Source organism: Theropithecus gelada, chromosome 5, assembly GCF_003255815.1.
Source record: "Theropithecus gelada isolate Dixy chromosome 5, Tgel_1.0, whole genome shotgun sequence".
NCBI lineage: Eukaryota > Metazoa > Chordata > Mammalia > Primates > Cercopithecidae > Theropithecus > Theropithecus gelada.
The window spans coordinates 174,976,610-174,996,915 of record NC_037672.1 but is presented as its reverse complement, the minus strand read 5'-3'; positions in this window follow the sequence as shown (position 1 = coordinate 174,996,915).

Genomic DNA, 20,306 nt, shown 5'->3' with positions numbered 1-20,306 from the left:
TATTATTCATGGAATTAAGAACTTACACTTTTTATACTTTTTGTATTCCTTAGGAACATTACAGATCATTTTTCTTAGCTGTGCTAATGTTGCAAAATCTTTAGGAGTGTGTCTTCTGTAAAACTAAACTTTTGGCATAACATTGTTAAAAAAATTACTATTTTTTTTGCTGACCTGGTACTATAAGAACTATATTCTCCCAGGGCTTTCTGCAGTGTCATTTATATTTGAGATTATTGGTTTTCTTAAAATACAAGAGGTATATGAATTATTTAACTTTGGTTTCATCTGTGTTCTTCATGAACATATTTCATGAAAATAAACATGCAATTGCTGCCTCATTCATTAATAAATAGAACCCAGTGGGCCACAAATATGTCACTTATATTATATACTTTTAATACATTGAATGTTCACATTGTTGTAAAATATATTTAGTGCTTTATGATAAAAGTAACATTAATATTCAAATATAAAGTCAATTAATGTTTACAGATAAACTAAAACATGATAAAAATTTTACAAGTAGGAAATCATCTGTGTATACATACAGTATCTGTGACCAGTATAAGAAAATGAAATTTAATTTTTTAATTATACTAAAAAATCTAAGGTTATACTTGATGTTATTTCAAACATTAGCTTTCCTTTCTCTAGCTTATTTTTTATTTTTGTGTTCTTATTTCTTCATTTACATAAGAAATAATCTCTTGAACATATAAAAGTCTGATGCAGAGAAATCCTCCACTAATTCAACCTTAAAATGTAATTGCAAAATAATACAATATTTCTTCTATTCCTTAAAAGGGATGTTTGCTATTTTACATTTTGCCTTATTTGACTAAATTTGCCCTGTATTCATCAGTAAAACTAAATTGGAAAGTTACTTGTTTAGTACTCCTAAAAATTAGTATTAGCTAGATAAATTAATGTTGCGTGCAGAAGCATTTACTAAAAACACTCAAAGGTCATGATAATGGATAAAAAAAGTTTGGTCAGAGTGTGGCATATCGAATTGATAAATGGAAATGGGCTGTCCTGAGTACAGAAAATAAGGAACTGTGTTATCTAAAATGTAAAACTAATATTTAAAATTAGTAGTGAAAAGATGACCTGCTTTTTACTATCGATATTTGTTGGCAGTTTTAAACATCAGTGATAAAATACTCCTCCCTAAAAAACAAATTAGTGAATCGATGTTCTATATAATCATGGCAGTTACTGGTGTAGATTTCAAATGTATATAAATATATACATATATGCAAATTAGGTCATTTGTTGATTTTTAAATAAAAGCCTTTCTATTCAATAAATATCGATTGTATTCTATAAAGAACGTTACTATACAGTGAGCCTCTCACACATGGGCATCTGCTCATAGCTCAGAAACTTTCAAGTTTACTTTGGACAAAGTTTCTGTTTCCAACCCCAATGTTAGTATGTATTCCTGACTAGTAAAGTACATTTAAAGTAAATAGTGAGAGTGTAATTCTTGTGTAAGCAAAATCCAAAACTTGACTTATTTCAATTCTGTCATGTCTTTGAATACCAGGAGAAACAATGAGTCTGGCTTAACAAAGGTGCCGGTTGTACCAAATGTAATAACAGAGCTATTTTGAATTGGCTTCTTTGTACAAATACAGTACAAAAAAAATCAAAGTAAAGTAATATTAATGCACCCGTAGTCTATTGAATAACATAAAAATCTGTGTGTTCATCAGGTAATAAAGGAACAAATAAATAAAGGAGGAAAGGAGATTTCTTAAAGTAGAATTCCAACCACTAAATACTATATAGAAGGAATGGTGAAGTTGGAAAATCACCATGTGCAACATTCAAAGACTTGACTCAGAAAAGAATCAATGAAGATTGTTAAAGCTAGCAGGTCAAATGTTGAAAGGAAACAGGGTTTTTATATAATAATCTCTAATTATTTCTTCCTGGTTACTTATTATGCAAAATTAGTTGCATTACAGTCGAAAGACTGGGTGGATGATTTTTAGTCAAATTATGAGTGTTGACAAAACCAAAAGGAAACACTGAGATAATGTCCCTTTTTATGTGATGCACTGATGTTTTGCTCACTGCTGTGATATCCCTATTAGCCGAATTATGTAGCTTTATCATTCAAAACAATTTATCAGTATGACCTGTGGGTTTAATACACGCTGAAGGCTAATACTTCTGAGAGGGTAATAGGGCAGGTAAATGCTGTTGTTTTTGTTTTGCTATCTTACTGCATACATGTGTAACATATACAACAGGCAAAAGTCAAGGGAAACTCAGAGAATGGAAGCATGCCTCCATATCTGTGCTCATAAATTTATTATTGTGACAACTATTTTGCTTTTCTTCCATTTGTAATAATTATCTTTAAAGATATTAACTACTTAACAAATCACTTGGATTAAATTGATTTCTTTTTAAATTCTTTATAATTAATTTATTATGTGGTTATTTTTATAACCTTATTTAAGTGATTGATTCACTTATTTTTCTCTCTAGTAAAATCATAAAAGTATTTTAGGGCTGCAAATGTTCCTTTGCTTTCAGCATTGGCCATGTCAGAAATATTATGTATAGTGTAATTATTTTACTTGGGCTTTTGAAAAGTCAGTAATTGCAGCTTGGTAAACTGTTAGGAAAGCTAACTACCTAGGAGAGTGTTTTGTTTGGTATTTAATTTCTCATTGATTAATTTATTTAAATGGCCTTTTCTTAATGGTTTCAAATTTTATTGTTTTGTGAAATTTCATATGTGGTAAAATTGATCATCTTTTTTTGATGCTTCATAGCTAGAAGACAAACCATCAATGAATTGTATGAAAGTTTTATGGAGATGTATATACATGCACTCACACACAAACACATGTGTTAGTGCATATATATACATATACACATGTTAATGCGTGTTTGTGTGTGTATACATATATACACATACATGCATATTCTAATGACTTTATAAAATATTATTCAGGTATTCTCAATTCTTGTTTATTGTTTGAATTTCTAAACAAATGAGTGAGAATGCTATCTTAAAGTTCTCCTAATACTGTCACATTTTGCTTTTTTATTTTTTAATACCAGTATTCTTCATACATTGTATATAAAACACTGGATGCATTAACTGGATGCATAACCAGTTATTACTTTTTTTTCTCTCCATGAATGTATCAAAATCTCCTTTACCAAGAGTAGTCATATTGTTTGCTTGGCTTTTTTATGCTATGTGCTAATGTTGTGTTTCTCCCTTCCTTGATGCGTAAGACCTGACTTACTACCAGATTGAAAGGCTATTAATCTTCCATGGACAACGAAGGTGATTTTCTGCTGCCTCTTGCAGGAATAGGAAGAGAAAAAAATGAGAGGGAAGTAAAGCATCAAACTCCAACCAGAATAGCTGTCTAGAAATGCCAAGTTACTACACACATTTTCATTTCTCAAGTACAAGCAAATTCTGATATTACAAACCGAGAGTTAGAGAAATCAAGAAGGTTCAGTACCCTAATAATAGAGTTCTGTAATCTGTGGGCTCTTTGGATAAAACAGTGATGTACAAGGAGTATGCACACAATATTTCTAATTTTATAATAATATTCATATGACATATTTGTTAAAGTACAATGTAGATCATTGAGAATTAAGAAGTTTTGTTGTTGTTGTTGTTGTTGTTTTTGAGACGAGGTCTCTCTCTGTCACCCAGGCTGGAGTGCAGTGGCAAGATCTCAGCTCACTGCAGCCTCTGCCTCCCAAGTTCAAGGGATTCTCCTGCCTCAGCCTCCCGAGTAGCTGGGACTACAGGGGTGCGCCACCACGCTGGCTAATTTTTGTTTTTGTTTTTGTTTTTGTTTTTTTGAGACGGAGTATCAGTCGCCCAGGCTGGAGTGCAGTGGCGAGATCTCGGCTCACTGTAAGCTCCGCCTCCCGGGTTCACGCCATTCTCCTGCCTCAGTCTCCCGAGTAGCTGGGACTACAGGTGCCGCCACCAAGCCCGGCTAGTTTTTTGCATTTTTAGTAGAGACGGGGTTTCACCGTGTTAGCCAGAATGGTCTCGATCTCCTGACCTCGTAATCCACCTGCCTCAGCCTCCCAAAGTGCTGGGATTACAGGCGTGAGCCACCACAAACAGCTGAACATCTTTACTATTTTGAGAGACACTGAAATACTAAGCTTTCAAAGAAATTATAAATACACACGTTTCAAACAGTGTTATATAGTAGTCAATTCATGTTGATACTTGAAATGATATCAAAATGTAATTAAAGAAATAGTATGTCCAAAATACATTTTTTCTTTTAAATTTATTGGATTAAATGGAATAACCTGGTTTATTACATTTCTTCTTCCACAAATACAGAAAAAAATGTCTACATGCTAAGTTCACAAATAGGATGTTTCTAAATTTTCCGTTATATTATATGTTCAATAATTGACTCTTTTATTAATAGAGAATAAAGTTTACAATAATCTATTATTTTGCCTTCAGTATAATTGGGTTCTATTAATCATAAACCTATATGTTGTATATGGAAAGATATCTCTGATACGGATTTTGCAAAATTATGACAGTGAGATAAATCTGACATGGGAAATGTATGACAGTGGAAGAAGTCTGATATGACTGGCTCTATTTTGCTTCTTGCCTCCAAGTTGCCCTTGTTCATGCCTGCGCATAGGTCAAGCTAGCTTTGGAAGGAATTTAGGTCATAGTTTAACTTTGAAAGAAAGATGGTAACAGCCTATTCTTGCAACAAAAACCCTCCTTGCTTGGTGATCAGACTGCATGTTTAACAAATTATGCACAAGAATAGAAATTATGGCTCAGGAGTCATGCAGCCAGAGGCCACACAGTTCCTATGCTCCCCAATTGCTCCTATAGATAACATCACTATTGTAAACCTGAGAACAGAGTTTGAGGTATTTTTCAGACCCTGCATTCTTGTGGACCAGCTGGCACCACTGAGACTAGAAACAGGCTCATCTGGTCTTGCAGCCCCATTCAGGAACTAAGTGCAAGAGGACAAGTTATTACTCCCTATGATTTCATCCCAACCCAACAAATAAGGATTCTCTAATCACAACCCCCATCGCCAAATTATTATTAAAAATTCCTAGCCTCCAAATTTTCAGGGAGGTTAATTTCAGTAAAAATAAACTCCTGTCCTCTCACTTAGTCGGCTGCACATTTATTACATTCTTTTTCTGTTGCAAAAACCTGCTGTTCTCAGTACATTAGCTTTTTGGGGCAGAGGGTAAGAGGAAATCTGGGCATTTATAACTCCTCATACAGTGCTTTCTTTCCAGGCTTAATTGAACATTGTAATCTCTGATATAATGATGTTTTAAGAAGTTATTTGTCCAAGAAAAAAAATCTGTAAATAATTGTGCTTGAAACAGCTGTTTTCTTATAGAAGTTACTCTTATTTGAAAGCCATTTTCTCATGAGATAATTATTTTTCCATTTTCGTTCACATTCATAGGCGGAAACTAAGTCTATGTTATAATGTTCCAAAATCTCTAAGGATAGGTAAAAATTTATAAAGTTTTGTGTGAATCAATAAAACAGATTTTGGGTTTTATTTCATTTTAGTGAAACCAACTGGATTTTACATTAACATGATAATTGTTATAGTTTTATCCTTTCTCGATCCTAGTACTGCTCTTTTCACAATAAAATAGCAGTATTTTTAAATAGTAAGAATAATCCGTGATTTAAATACATCCTTCTGTTTATACTATAGGAAATGAATTTGTTAAAAGACTGGCCATAAGCAAAAAAACAAACAGAAAAACCAATACACATACAGAGATAACTTTATTATTTATTCTAAAATGCAATCAATCTGTTTGCTTAGCGTAAATACTGATATTAAGGAGATAAAGCTAAGACAAAATGCTACATGCTACATTTAGCACAATAGTAAACAGAGTAGTGACAAATGTTATTTTGATTTTTTAAAGATATATTCATGCTTTTTCTTTCCATGTCTATTATTCACCCTCCTCTGTAATGAACTCCTATATATGTCATATTGATTTTTTTGAAAAAATTAATACTTGCTTAAAATTTTATTGTTAATGTATGATATGTTGGACTACATTTAGTCTATTCATTAGCCTGCTTTTCTTAGAGTCCTTTTCTTTTGTAAACTGGCCAAAGTTCCAGAATTCTTTTTGCAGCTGTATGGTGGATGTTATTCCTCCACGATACTTAACATATCTGTCAGTTAAGCATATAACACTAGAATTAAATGTAATCATTTTAAAGACTCCCTATCAAGTTCACAATAGAGCAAGATTTAAAAGGGGCATTTTATAAAGCAAAATTTATAGAAATAGAGATTTTATTTGAACCCTATGTGTCTGCATATGTGTGTATTTTTGTGTATAGATATTGATAAAGCTCACTTAATAAAATCAGAATGATGGTAACTAATTCCTTCATACATTATCATGCAGAAAATAAAACAATTTCAGAGCTCAGCCACTGATAATGATATTAGTATACCTGTTTTGTGAATGTTTGTATGTATATGGGCACAAATCTTTATATGTAAAATATTCTGAATAAAATACTTCTTTTCTTAACCTACTAAAATCAGGATTTCAATCACAATTTTATTTTCCAATGGGATAAAGGTGAATCTTAATTTATTTCAACACTTACATCCTATGGGTCTTCTTTTTCTTCTATTAAAAATACCACTCAAATCTTTTAAGTTTAAGAGAAATTGTGTGTATTTTGGTGTGCCTACGTGTCTGTGGATATGTATATGCTTAGTAACATAATATTCCTGTCATATAGGTATAGAAAAGAACATTTCAATCATTGTAATTGTCAGAATAAATGACTCTCTTTTTAGATGAAGGGCTTTTCTTTTCCAAGTTTTCTTTTTTTTTTTTTTTTTTTTCCAATCAACTGAGTTGCAATTAACACAGCAGCAGGACAAATTAACTGAAGGGTCTTTTAAACCAGAAGCGTACACATCTAAGCTGAGCTGCAGCTCTAGACTTCTTCATTTTGTAGGTGGAGGCTGGGTTAATTGCTTTTAATTAGTTTGTCTAATTACCCTAAGTAGGCCCAATATTTGTCTGTGTCTTGCTTATACCAGGGACCTGAAAACCTCAAGGCAAAATTTATTTCAACACATTATTTCTCTCTGCAATTCCTTGCCCTTTTATTCTCCTAATTGGCTACTGATAACTGCTTCTATAACCCTATAGGACCAAAGAACATGGAGACACATATTCAGTGATTTCCACTATATTTTTTCTCTTCACATTAGAAGAACATCTTTGTTCTTCCAGCATATGGCTCCATACCAGAAAAGTCATTTCCCATGGTGGTATCTACTTGTTACTTCTCTCTGAGGCCTCTTCCAACCACCCTATTTGACATTGACACCTACCCACCAACCTTCTATCTCTTTTTAAAAAATTTGCATAGCATTGATTGTTCTTCTGTAAGCCTTATTTTCACCTATTAATTATTTATTGTTTACCATTCATCTTCCCTCTCCGTATCTCAACTGAAGTTAAGAATTCTTTTTTCAAAATTTTATTCACTGTTAAATTCTAAGATTCCCAAAAATTCCCTGTCATACACGTAGACTCAATAAAATTTAAGTGTATTATTGAATGAATCATTCCATATTTTGTTAAAAATCAAAGTGCTGTTATTTTACACCATCAACTTGTAGCTGTATTAAAAGATTATTGACTGCAGGGGAACTATGTCACTAGCCTGGAAGTTACAGTTATAGCTTCCACCTTACAAGCTGAATGGATACAGCTCGCATTGATTGCCAAATGTTAGAGAAGAGTTAAAAATGTGTAAAGCTTTATTCTCACTCCTGCAATGCCCTTTAAAATTATAGGAGTTACTTATTTTCTAAAGATATGTTACTTATTTTTGATAAGTTCAAAGGCAGCAAATAACATGACAATTTTTTAAAAAAGTAAAAGGACAATATAACAGAGTATGAGGGAAGATACTTTTTCTCTTTGAAGCGTGCACCTGATCCTTTATATGCCATGACAGACATTTAAATATACAAACCAATTGCTTCCACTGAAAGACTAATTTTGGAAGCACTTTATTATGTAATTAAAAGAAGATGATCAAGACAAGCTTTTTGAAATATTGATTGGGCAGCATTACAGTTAAATTTTTACCCTAACCAGGAGGAAGAGGAATATGTAACCAGGTCCTAAATTAAGTGCTATAAAAAAATCTGTGCTAGAATTTATTTCTTAGTATCATTGGAATTGTTAAAAAAATACACTATTTTTTCTAGCTATATTACATTACTTTAAAAGTGCCACTCATTCTAATTTGGTTATTTTTTAATACTACATTTTCTTGTTAAGAATTTATTGTGACGATATAAACAACTAATTCCTTGTATTTCTGTAATTCCTATGGATTAAATGACAAAATGTTTTTTCCTGTCAGTTTTAGTTAAGATTCTTATCCGAAAAGTTAACTCACTAAATGATGTAACAGATAAATATGTTGCAAATTAGTTTCAGATAACAAATCTCTGTAAATTATGAAACTGATATGATTTGTACCTTCTTTTTAATAGACATTTTTACAATAGTTTTATGTTCACAGCAAAACTGAGCAGAAAATACAGAGACTTCCTGTATACTACCTGCTCTTACACATGCATAGACTTCATTATGAACATCCGCCACCAGAGTGGTCCGATTGTTACAATTGACGGACCTATACTGACACATCATTATCACTCAAAGTCCATAGTTAACAATAGGGTTCACTCTCCGTATTATATATTCTACGGGTTCGGGAAAAAAGTATAATGACATATAACTGCCATTGTAATATCATACAGAGTGGTTTAAACTTGCCTTAAAAATCCTTTGTATTCCACCTATTTATCCTTCCCTCTCACCTCCAACCCCTGACAACCACTGACCTTTTTACTGTCTCCATAGTTTTGCCTTAGAGTGTCAGATGGTTGGAATCACATAGCATGTGCCATTTCAGATTGGCTCCTTTCACTTAGTAATGTGCATTTAAGTTACCTCCGTATCTTTTCATGGCTCGATAGCTCATTTCACTTTATTGTTCAATTATATTCCATTGTCGGGAGGTACCAGTTTATTTTTCTCGTCATCTACTAAAGGATATCTTGGTTGCTTTCAAGTTTTGACAATTATGAATAAAGCTGTTGTAAACCTCTTTGTGTAGGTTTTTGTGTGGACGTAAGTTTTCAACTTATTTGGGTAAATACCGAGATGTATGATTGCTAGATCACATGGCAAGAGTAGTTTTACTTTATAAGAAACTGTCGTATTGAATTCCCAAGTGTCTACCATTTTGCCTTTGTGTCAGCAATGAATGAGAGCTGTTGTTGCTTCACCTCCCCACCAGCGTTTGGTGCTGTCAGTGTTCTGGTTATTGGCCATTCTAAGAGGTATGTGGCTGTATCTCGTTGTCATTTAAATTTACATTTCCCTAATGACATATAAAGTGGAGCAACTTTTCGTATGCTTATCTGTCATTTGTGTGTTTTCATTTGTGATGTGTCTGTTAAGGTCCTTGGCCCATTTTTAAATCAGGTTTTTAATTTACTTATTGTTGACTTTTAAGAGTTTTATTGCTGATTCAATTGTCAGAGCCCTGTATTGGTCTACTCATGGTTTCTATCGCTTCCTGATTCAATCTTGGGAGAGTGTGTGCTTCCAGGAATTTATTCATTTCCTCTAGATGTTCTAATTTGTGAGCATAGACTTGTTCACAGTAGTCTTTGAGGATCTTAGGAAATTCTGTGGGATCAGATGTAATGTCATTTTGTCGTTTCTGATTGTACTTATTCAGATCTTCTCTTTTGTCTTTGTTAAACTAGCCAGCAGTCTATCAATCTTGCTGTCAGGTTGCAACCCGAGCTGAGGTCCGAGGGGAGTCAGTGGATGGGTGGTGTGCAGCTGAAAGAACACTCGAGGAACCATAGGCAGGTGGGAGATGGCCTCCTCCAGAGTCAGCAATGCAGTTATATTTTTCACAGACAACAGTGGCTCAAAGCCAGGTATGAGCTCACAAAAACAGGTTACATCAAAATGGCTACATAAATGTGATGACAGTGCACGGGGTATTGCACCTGCACTGTGTCATGCTGTACTGATGTCTGCCTCCACCTGCTCCTGACTGAAGCACACCCGTTTTCCTTACAGTCCACTCCCTATGCCAAGGGAGTTCTCCTAGTGGGGAGACTTGCCCACAGGACAGAACCTTGGACCCAGAGGCCACAACAGCAATACAGGGAGCAACAACTCACTAATAATATTCCCACTATGCTACCCATAATTATTAGGATACAGTATAGGCCAGAATCCAGAGATGCCCACCATGTCTGTAAGAGGTCATCAGTAAGGCTCCCAACTGCCTTGATTTTCTGGGAAACTCCTTGCAAAGCTCCTGATATGTTTTGTTGGTTGTCAAGGATGAAGGTAAAACATTGCATTCCCAAAAGAACACAGATGCCACCTTGGGCAGCAGTTAATATGTCTAGGGCCATCTGGTTCTGCAGTACCACCTTATTGGTTTGATCAGGCTCATCTGTCAACAAAATGAGGGCAACTACGGTGTAATTCAAGACTCCAGTAGTGTGCTCCACAAGGGCCGTAACTTGCATTTCTACAGTTATGACACCTGCTCCAGGGATGATTAATGCTAAGGTGTAGAGCCACTGGGAGCTCATTGCACTCGCAAAAACAGGGAATGTAGCACCTCCCAGTTATGTGGGTGTCTAGGCAATGTTGGAATAACAGTGACAGGCACATAAGGCCACCCCCTGGTACAGTGGTCAGTCCCATTTGCTGGTAAATATGATGATCCCATGTCTCCACACACCTATAAACTCCCAGGGGACACAAAGTGTATTAGGGCCCAGTCTTGATGAGGCGGCCTATTCCACCACGCCTTTGCTGTGGTTATATTATATTGGTGAAGGCTATGCGTGATGTTACCCCAATGTTGCTCTATCCATCACGGTACCTGTGGTGGGGGCACCAAGTGTTCTCCCACTAACCAGCCCCATCCATCATAGATGCTATACTATAGGTCCGCCAGGAGGCAGGTATGCCATGGGGTTTGCAGCACCTCCTATCCAAAGTTTGTTATGTTCCAAACATTGGCCATAGTACCCTAAGTCTCTAACCGTGTCCGGTTTTCCACAGAAGCTGGATGTATGTGCAAGGGCTAGCTGTCCAGAGCTGCTGCTAGAAGGGCAGTATAGATCCAATAGTTGGAAACATTGGTCACCTCAGCGTAGGTGCGGGTCTAGTCCACAATGCTTTTGGAGCATGTCAACCTATGATTGAAACGACAACCGGCAGGCACAGGTACTGACGGGTATATCATGCCCCTCAGGCAAAATACAGGCCAACCTTTCATCCTGGATAACAATGCAACTGCCAAGGGCTTCTGCCCTGAGCGATGATACCATACCTTTTCAGCTCCCCATTGTTCCTTTGGGTCCTGTATCCATGCCAAAGTCACTGGGGAGTTCATAATAGGCCACACAGACAATACCTATGTCCCCCGGAGAAGGGTTCCTTCCCTGGTCATTCCCCTATGAACGGTCAATTATAGAGCTCATATATTAAATACCTAAGGAGTGACATGGAAATCTTGCTGTAGGCACTCCCCCAGGGGTCTATGATAGCCAACCATTGGCAATGGGGGGCTATGTGGGTGCATGGCCAAAGCCAGGCTTTTTGTTCCCCTGCCTTTAGGCACAATGGGGCAGGCAACAACAGATTACCATTGGTCCTCATTCCTGGTCGGGAGAGGTCCTCCTTGGTGTGTATCTGTAACTGGATGGGGGCAGTGGCTCAGTGTCGCAGTGACTCCACCAGGTCTGAGCCACCTTTCCATGGCCATTCATTCACGTTTTGGAGCACGAAGTCCAACCTTGAACTCCAGCCCCACAAAGACGGGGGAGTAACATGCAACTGTAACCCATTTTTCAGGAGTCTGTTATATCACTCAATCATGCCAGTGGGTTGTCAGTTATATGGAATACGGAACCTCCACTTTATATCCATTCATTGCGCCCACTATTGTACCTGCTGTCCGGTAAAATGTGTTCCACTATCACTTTCACTGGTCAGGGGACAACCATATAAGGCACACAAGTGTTGCAGGGCCTGAATGGTATGCTGTTGGTCAGCCATCCTGTAAGGGTAGGCAAACAACAGACTGGTGGCCGTGTCTACAGTCTTCAGCACATGCGTATGCCCCTGCGACCTTGGAAGCGGCCTGATGTAGTCTGTTTGCCACCTAGTCAAGGGCGTCTGCCCTACTGTCATTTGTTGTGTAACACTGGGCAGCTGTCTCCACCTGAGGGTATGCTGGTGCACACACTGGGCACTTCTGGCAGGCCTTCCAGATATCTTGCTTGGGCATGGACAGATCCCAATACTTCTTGACTTATTGTATTAGTTTACCCCTTGCACGACCCAATTTTTGGTGCAGCTATGGGGCTATATCTCATGTAAGCTCTGACTCCAACCATCGGACCGTGGCTAAGGCACCTGCCTTATTGCCGGGGGCAGCCAAAGGCACATGGCCTGACACATGATAAATAGTTACATCCTTTTGGTGATTTATGGGTGATCCTTTGGTTACACCCATTTCCCATAGGTCTTGCCATATGGCCTGACCCCAAATGGCCTGGTGGCCAACTAGCCAGTTCTGTAACTTCCAGGTAGTTAACTGCAAGGTTAGGCCTCTATAAACTGCCCAGCTATTGGTGCAGATTACCATGGTGTCTCTTCCTTGGTGACCGCCATCCACACTGCCCTAAGTTCAGCCCATTGGCTACTTTGTCTACACCCATTATCAAACCATATGATATCACTACTAGGCTGGACCATGACAGTGGTCCAAGCAGCAGTAACACTCCAGCTGGACCCATTTGTATACCATGCCCCATTGGGAATGGAGGGATGCCCTTCTAAAGGGTGATGACTCAGGATTTAAGGGTGCCTCAGGCTGATCCATGGCCTTATCATGCATCAGGACTACAGGTCCCCTAACTTCTTGTAATTCTGCTGCTAAGGGGCTTATACTCAGGGTACTCTGCTGTTCTAAGTAAGCACCCCACTTTGCTAGTTGGATGTCTATGCTGTACCAGTCTGGGGGGTCATTGAATGTACCCACCCCACTATCAGGTAAGTCATCCACACGATGACTTCAGCCCATCCCATCACACTCTTACAAGCCTGAAGGGCAGCATATGAAACTGCGAATTCCTTCTCTATCACTGAATATCAGAGCTCATCTCCCTTCCAAAGCTGGGACCAAAAGTCTACCGGGGTTCTAAAGTGCTCCATGGGCTGTCATAGACCCAGCCAAAATCGTCTGTGGTCACATGATCATCAATTTCAAATGGGCGCCCCAGGTCAATTACTCATAGGGCCTGCACTTGCTATATGGCCCGCTTGGCTGTCAGAAAAACCATCTCAGCCTCATCAGCCCAATCCCAGGTAGTTCCTTTTTTTGGTCAACCAATACAAGTGTTTTATCATCTAAGCCAAATGGGGCACGAATGCCTGCCAATATCCCAAGAGGCACACAAAAGTCTGTAGCTGCCTCATCGCTGTAGGCCAGGGATATGCCTGAATGTTATCGATGATGGCCTCTGGTATGACCTTTGTCTTACTCAACCTGATAACTCCCAAGAATTTGGCAGACAATCAGGTCCTTGGACCTTGATTTGTTGGCCCAACTGCACATTGCCAAATGTTGTCACAAGAGGGATGCTGCCGATTCTAAATCTCCAAGAGAATCAGAGGTTAACATAATATAATCAATAAAATGGAATAGGTGGACCCCCTTTGGACATTTCCAGGTGGCTAAATCCGTGGCAAGGAGACCATGACATAGGACAGGGCTGTGCACAGAGCCCTGCGGCAACACCGTCAAAGTGTATTGTTGCCGGTCCCACAGGAAGGCAAACTGTTCCTCGTTCTCTGGAGCAATGTCAACTGAGAAGAATGCATTGGCCAAGCTCACCACATAGTGGTGCTGTCCCAATTCCATTGTCAAGAGGCCCATCAAATCCGTGATAGGAGGCACAGCTGCAACTAAAGGGGTTGTTACTTTATTTAGTTCTCAATAATCCACCGTCATCTGCCAAGGTCCATCACGCTTGCTGACTGGCCAGACTGGAGAAGTGTAAGGGCTGTGCATGCCACGCACTATCTCTTCATTAACTTATGAATAGTCTCAGTTATCTCCATTTGCCCACCTGACAAGCGGTATTGACAGGTGGAATTAACCCGTCAGGGTTGTGGCAGGGCCTGGGGTGGGTGATGCGTATGTCAGCTCAGTACTGGCTTAACCACACATAGTTGGTGTCTGAATTATTCGGCCGTGGTTTGTGAAGCCAAGCCATGTAAAATATCCACCCCCAGAATGCATTCACGTATGGGAGAGACATACGCAGTGTATAAGCAGGGAGCCAATCATCTCCCAAATTGCTTGCACCAAATCTATATACGACTGACATCTACTCATTTTCTGGTATTTCTCCGGCATTGTTCCATACAGTTCGTATGGCCACCATCAGCCATTCAATTAGGGTGTGGTCACCTTGCCCCTGTGCTAACTGCCTGCTCATCTGCAATCGCTGATGGAGGGAGGGATGGGTCTTCATGGAGGCCAACTTTTCCGTTTCAGAGGTGGAGCAGACAATGCTGTTGGCTCCCTCATCCCATAGGCGCAGCATCCAGGCAGGTAGGGGTTACCCCACGTGCTGCCGGCACAGTTTACCTAATTCCTGCAACTCAGTTGGGGTATAGGCACTGTGTGACATGTACTCTGTCATGGTAGGGGGTCCCTGAGCCCGCCTCTGGGGACCCAACGGTTGTTCATGCTCTATTTTCTGATGGACCACGAGGGGAGCCCACAACAGGGGGACCTTCCTCCTTGGTATCAGACCGAGCGAGGGTCTCTGATCGGGATGGTGGACCCAGGCCCACAATAACGGTAGCCCCGAATTCCCATTCCAAGCTGTGTATCCAGGTCTCCAGGTTATCTGCTTGTGCCTGGAGGTCCCTTATCTGCACTGCATCCTGCAGAGACTGAGCTTGTACTTCCCATAGCGCAGCCAAAAACGTCCATCCAACTCTGCTGGCAAAGGCGCCGCTCCCTCTCAGTGTTCTGTGCTTCCAGGTGCTTCAGCGCCTTCTCCCTGCTCATGGGGGACCTGTCCACCACTGCCCATGTTTCCACCGGGGCCCATCCTAGCAGCAAGCCTGCCAGCGGGTACCACAACCCACGCTGAGGCCACATGGCTGACCAGGATCATCGGGAACTGAGGGCTCTCTCACCTTGGGATCCTGCCAGCTACACCAATTGTCAGGTTTCAACCTGAGCTGGGGTCCGAGGGGAGTTGGTGGACTGGTGGCGGGTAGCTGAAAAAAACACTCGAGGGACCGTAGGTGGGACATGGCTTTATTCATCTCCCTCCCTCCTGCAGAGTCAGCAGTGCAGTGATGCTTTTCACAGACAACAGTGGCTTACAGCCAGGTATGAGCTCACAGAAACGGGTTACATCAAAATGGCTCCATAAACATGACCACATAGCGCACGGGGTTGTGTGCCAGGCCCCAAAGCCTCTGTGTCATGCTGCCCTGGATGTATGCCTCAGCCCACTCCTGACTGAAGCACAGCCATTTTCCTTACACTTGTTTGGTTTTTTTTGAATAACCAACTTTTGGTTTCATTCATCACCGCTCTATTCACAATAGCAAAGGCATAGAATTAACCTCAGTGCCCATTAATGGTGGATTTGATAAAGCAAATGTAGTTCATATACACCATGGAATACGACATAGCCAGAAAAAGAATGAAACAATATCCTTTGCAGCACACCAACATGGATAGAGCAGGGTCCACACTCCTAAGCAAATTAATGCAGGAAGAGAAAATCAAATACTCCATCTTCTCACTTTTAAATGTGACCTAAACGTTGAGCACACATGGACACAAATAAGAAAATGGTAGACACTGTGGACTTCTAGAGGGTTGGAGATAGGGGAGTAGGTTGAAAAACCACCTATTGGGTACTATGTTTATTACTTGGGTGCAATTTACTCATGTAACAAATCTACACGTGTACCCCTGTATCTAAAATAAAAGTTGAAATTTTAAAAAAGGCAAGTCTTCCAAAATTATATCCTAAAACAGTCTGACGTTGTAACCAAAAGTAAAATAGTTTAAATAAAAGTTATCAGTTTTTCACTGTTATCTTTACAAATTATTAAAGCATGATCCTTAAAAAATATATTATGTAGAGTGACAGAATGTTTAAAGTCAGAGGATCGCGCCCACTCACAAGCCCTCACTCCATCTTCTAGTGATAGTTATAATTAGCTTTCATAAAGCAAAATATCATGTTATATCATATAAATATGTATGATTATTATTTTTAATTAAAAATTTAAAAAATAAAAGAATTTATTTTATATTTTGGATAACAATCTTTATTTGATATGTCTTTTATAAATATTGTCTTTTCATCTGTGGGTTGCCTCCTAATTCTCTTGATGGTGTCTTTCACACAGCAGAAATTTTTAATTTTAATAAAGTCCAGCTTACCAATTCTTTGTTTCATGGATTATGCCTGTGGTGTTACAATCATAAAGTCTAAGATCATTTAGATATTTTTATGTTATATTCTTAGGAGTTTTAAATTTTGTGTTTAACTTTAGATATGTGATTTATTTTGAATTAAATTTTGTGAAGGTTCTATGTCTAAATTCATTTCTTTTTGCATGTAGATGTTCAGTTGTTCTAGCACTATTTGTTGGAAAAGCTATCTTTGCCCCATTGTATTGTCTTTGCCCCTTTGTCATAGATCTGTTGACAATACTTACATGGGCCCATTTCTGGGCTCTTTATTCTCTTCCGTTGATGTATTTGTCTATTCTTTTGTCAATACTGCACTGTCATGATTATTGTAGACAATACGTCTTTAAGTCTGTAATGGCAGTCCTCCAATTTTGTCCTTCTTCTTGACTGTTGTGTTGGCTATTCTGGATCTTATTTCTCTCCACATAAGCTTTCCAAGAAGTGTGTCCATATCCACAAAATAACTAGGAATTTTGGTTAGGATTTCATTGAATCTATAGGTCAAGCTGAGAATAACTGATACATTGACAATATTGGTCTTCCTGTCCAATATTGGTCTCCATTTATTTAGTCCTTTGATTTCTTTCATCAGAGTTTTATAGTTTTTCTCGTATAGGTCATATCTATCTATCTATCTAGATATATATATAGCTATATATACCTATATAGATACCTAGATATCTATCTATATCTATCTATTTTGAAAAAATCTATCTATCTGTATCTATCTATGTAAATATGATTTTATATAGAGATAGATACATACATAGTTATACCTAAGTAGTTCTTTTTTATTGCTAATCTGTTTTTAATTTCAAATTTCATTTGCTTATGTACCTTATTTTTAACCTTATATTTTTGTAATGCTTCTGAATGAAGGAGCTGAAGAAGAAATTGCATAAATATGCCTAACCCTATTTCCTACAGAGAGCGCCTTAAAACAGTTAGTGAGAAAAGAAAGAGACAAAATGATTGTCAACTTCCTAGTTGCTGAGAGATGTCAAGTAATCCATCGATAAAGACTAGACGAGAGTCATCCAAGCCTGGGGTTTATAGCCACCAACATAAGGCAAACCCACCTCCTATTCACTGTGCACGTGGCAACACCAAAACTGAGAAGGAGGAGGTGGTACGTCCCTTTCTCTGGTGGATCTTATACAACACATGGATCTCCTTTGAAACAAAAATGGTGAAAGTATATTCACTGTCTCCAACCCTGTTCTCCAATTTTTTCTTAAACCATTTTAAATCAGGCACTCTCCTCTTTTCTTGTTTCATTTATACTACTCTCCTCATTTCTTCTGATTCCTGATTCCTGATCTTTCTCCACCCTTATGATATTATAACATCAATCCTCAAGTCTGTTATTTTCTCTGTCTTTACTCATAACCTCATTAATAGCTTCCTGCCTTGTGGTTTTAAATCACGTGTATAGCTAATTATTAAACTCCGACATCTAATTGCTTATCTGGCTTCACTTAAATATCTCGTAGACACCTAAAACTGAACAAATCCAGAGCTGAATTCTGAATCCCCCTCCCCATATTTCTTTCATTATAAGACTTTCTTGTCTGAGGGACTCTCTATTTCTAGTTGCTCAGGCCACAACAGGGATTTCCTTTTTTATTTATTTCCTTCATCTTCCACAGGCACTGTAGAAAGAAATTCTTTATGAAGGATCTATTTTAAAAAATATCCAAAATTTAGCCAATTCTTTATTGCCACAATCCCACTCTGAGCCAAGATAACCTCTCATCAGAAGTACTGTATGTGGCCATTCTGTTCACCACAGATCTGTTGGATCGGGTCCTTTAATATGGTTAGTTATTACATTTATATAATCACACCATTGTTCTCCTCAAAAGCCTCCAGTGCTTCCTGCTGCTGTTGGACTCAAACTCAAAGTCCTTACAATGACCTCATCACAGTTCTGATTTTATTCTTTCCAATTGCACCCCTTCTCTCACTCTTCTCCAGCCACACTATTCTTTTTTGTTCTTTCTAGACCATGCTAGGTGCACACTCATGTACATGACAGCCTTTAATCTGGCTGGGTGCTCTGCATGAAATGCTCTTTCCTCTAGATATGACCTTCCTCAAGTCTTTATTCAAGTATTACTTTCTCAATTTCTTTCCCAAACCTTCACATATAAAATTTAAACTCTCGCTCTCTACCCTTCAGTACTGTTCTTCTTGTTTATTTCTCTCAAAGCACTTATCATATTAAAAAGAGATAGCATGATGTACTTAAGTACAATGTGTATGATTTATTTTATTCCTTCTCCAACTACAATGTGAAATTCAAGAAGGCAGAAATGTTTGCTTAATTTTTTTTATCAGTTCAGGAACCAAAGACATACTGAATATTCAGTAAGTATATGTTGAATTACTCATTTAATCAATCAATATCTACTCATTTATATTCTTATAATATATTCATAAAACATTTATAAAAAGTAACTATATGGCCTACCATAGGAAAAATCTCAATAAATTTTACCTTAGGGAAAATCTCAATAAAATTTCAAAGCTAAGAACTGTCATATTCTCTGCTCGTAATGAAAAACTAAATGCTGTCTCTTTAAAGTAGGAGAAGAAAAAGTAAACTCCACAAATTAGGTCATTTTAAAAGTTTATCCAAAACAACTGTTTGGGGAAAATGAAAAAATAAATAAAAATAATGATAATAAAAACCAATCCTTAAGTTCAGCACCCAGAGATTTTTAGTAAGCATTAAATTTAATAAGTTAAAAAGAGAAATGAACAGAGTTTAATAAATATAACTGCAGAAATAAGTTATATTACTGAGAAAAATTAGATTTAACAAAGAAAGTAGGGAGTTAGATTTTTGAAAAAATATAATTAAAAGATAATAAGCTGATATATGCAAAAAAATCACATGAAGGTAAAGATACAAATTTATAAATTGTTTATGAAAATGGAACAGAGAGAAAGTTGTAAATATCTAAAAGAATATTTTAATCAAATTGAAAAACCTCTATGGAATTGATTTTTATAAAAATTCAATGGCTGTCACTGACTCTCAAAGACACACATAAAATCTCAATAGACCAATTATTATAAAATAATTATAAAAGTTGTCAGTCTAAGTACCTAATAAAGATAATTCCCAGAAAATTTCACAGTTTAATTATCTAATCTAAAAAGAACAAATTATTGTAATAGTATTTAAACTTTTCTAGAGAATAAAGAAAGAAACATTTCAAACTCTTCTATAAAGCTAGAATTACAGTAATCTATATTTTGAGATTGAGCGTATTTAAAAGAAAATGATCAGATAAATTTGCTATAAGATATGGTATTGCTGATCATGAATAAATGTGATTTTGAAAGATTTCTGCAACTTCCATGAAACATTTTTTCAAGGCCAAAATACCAAAAGTACAAAAATTTATACTTTTCAAGGCCAAAGTACAAATAACTGGAGGAAAAAATGCAACATAATGCAAAAGAACATTAATATAACATTTGCAGAGTAGATATATAATAGAATCCTATTTATTTCTAACATTAGGTAATTACATTGAAATTCCATAGGCAAATATGTAGTTAAGACATCTATGACAGTATGAATAGCAGCACAATTTAAACTAGCTAATAACTGGCAATAATCAAA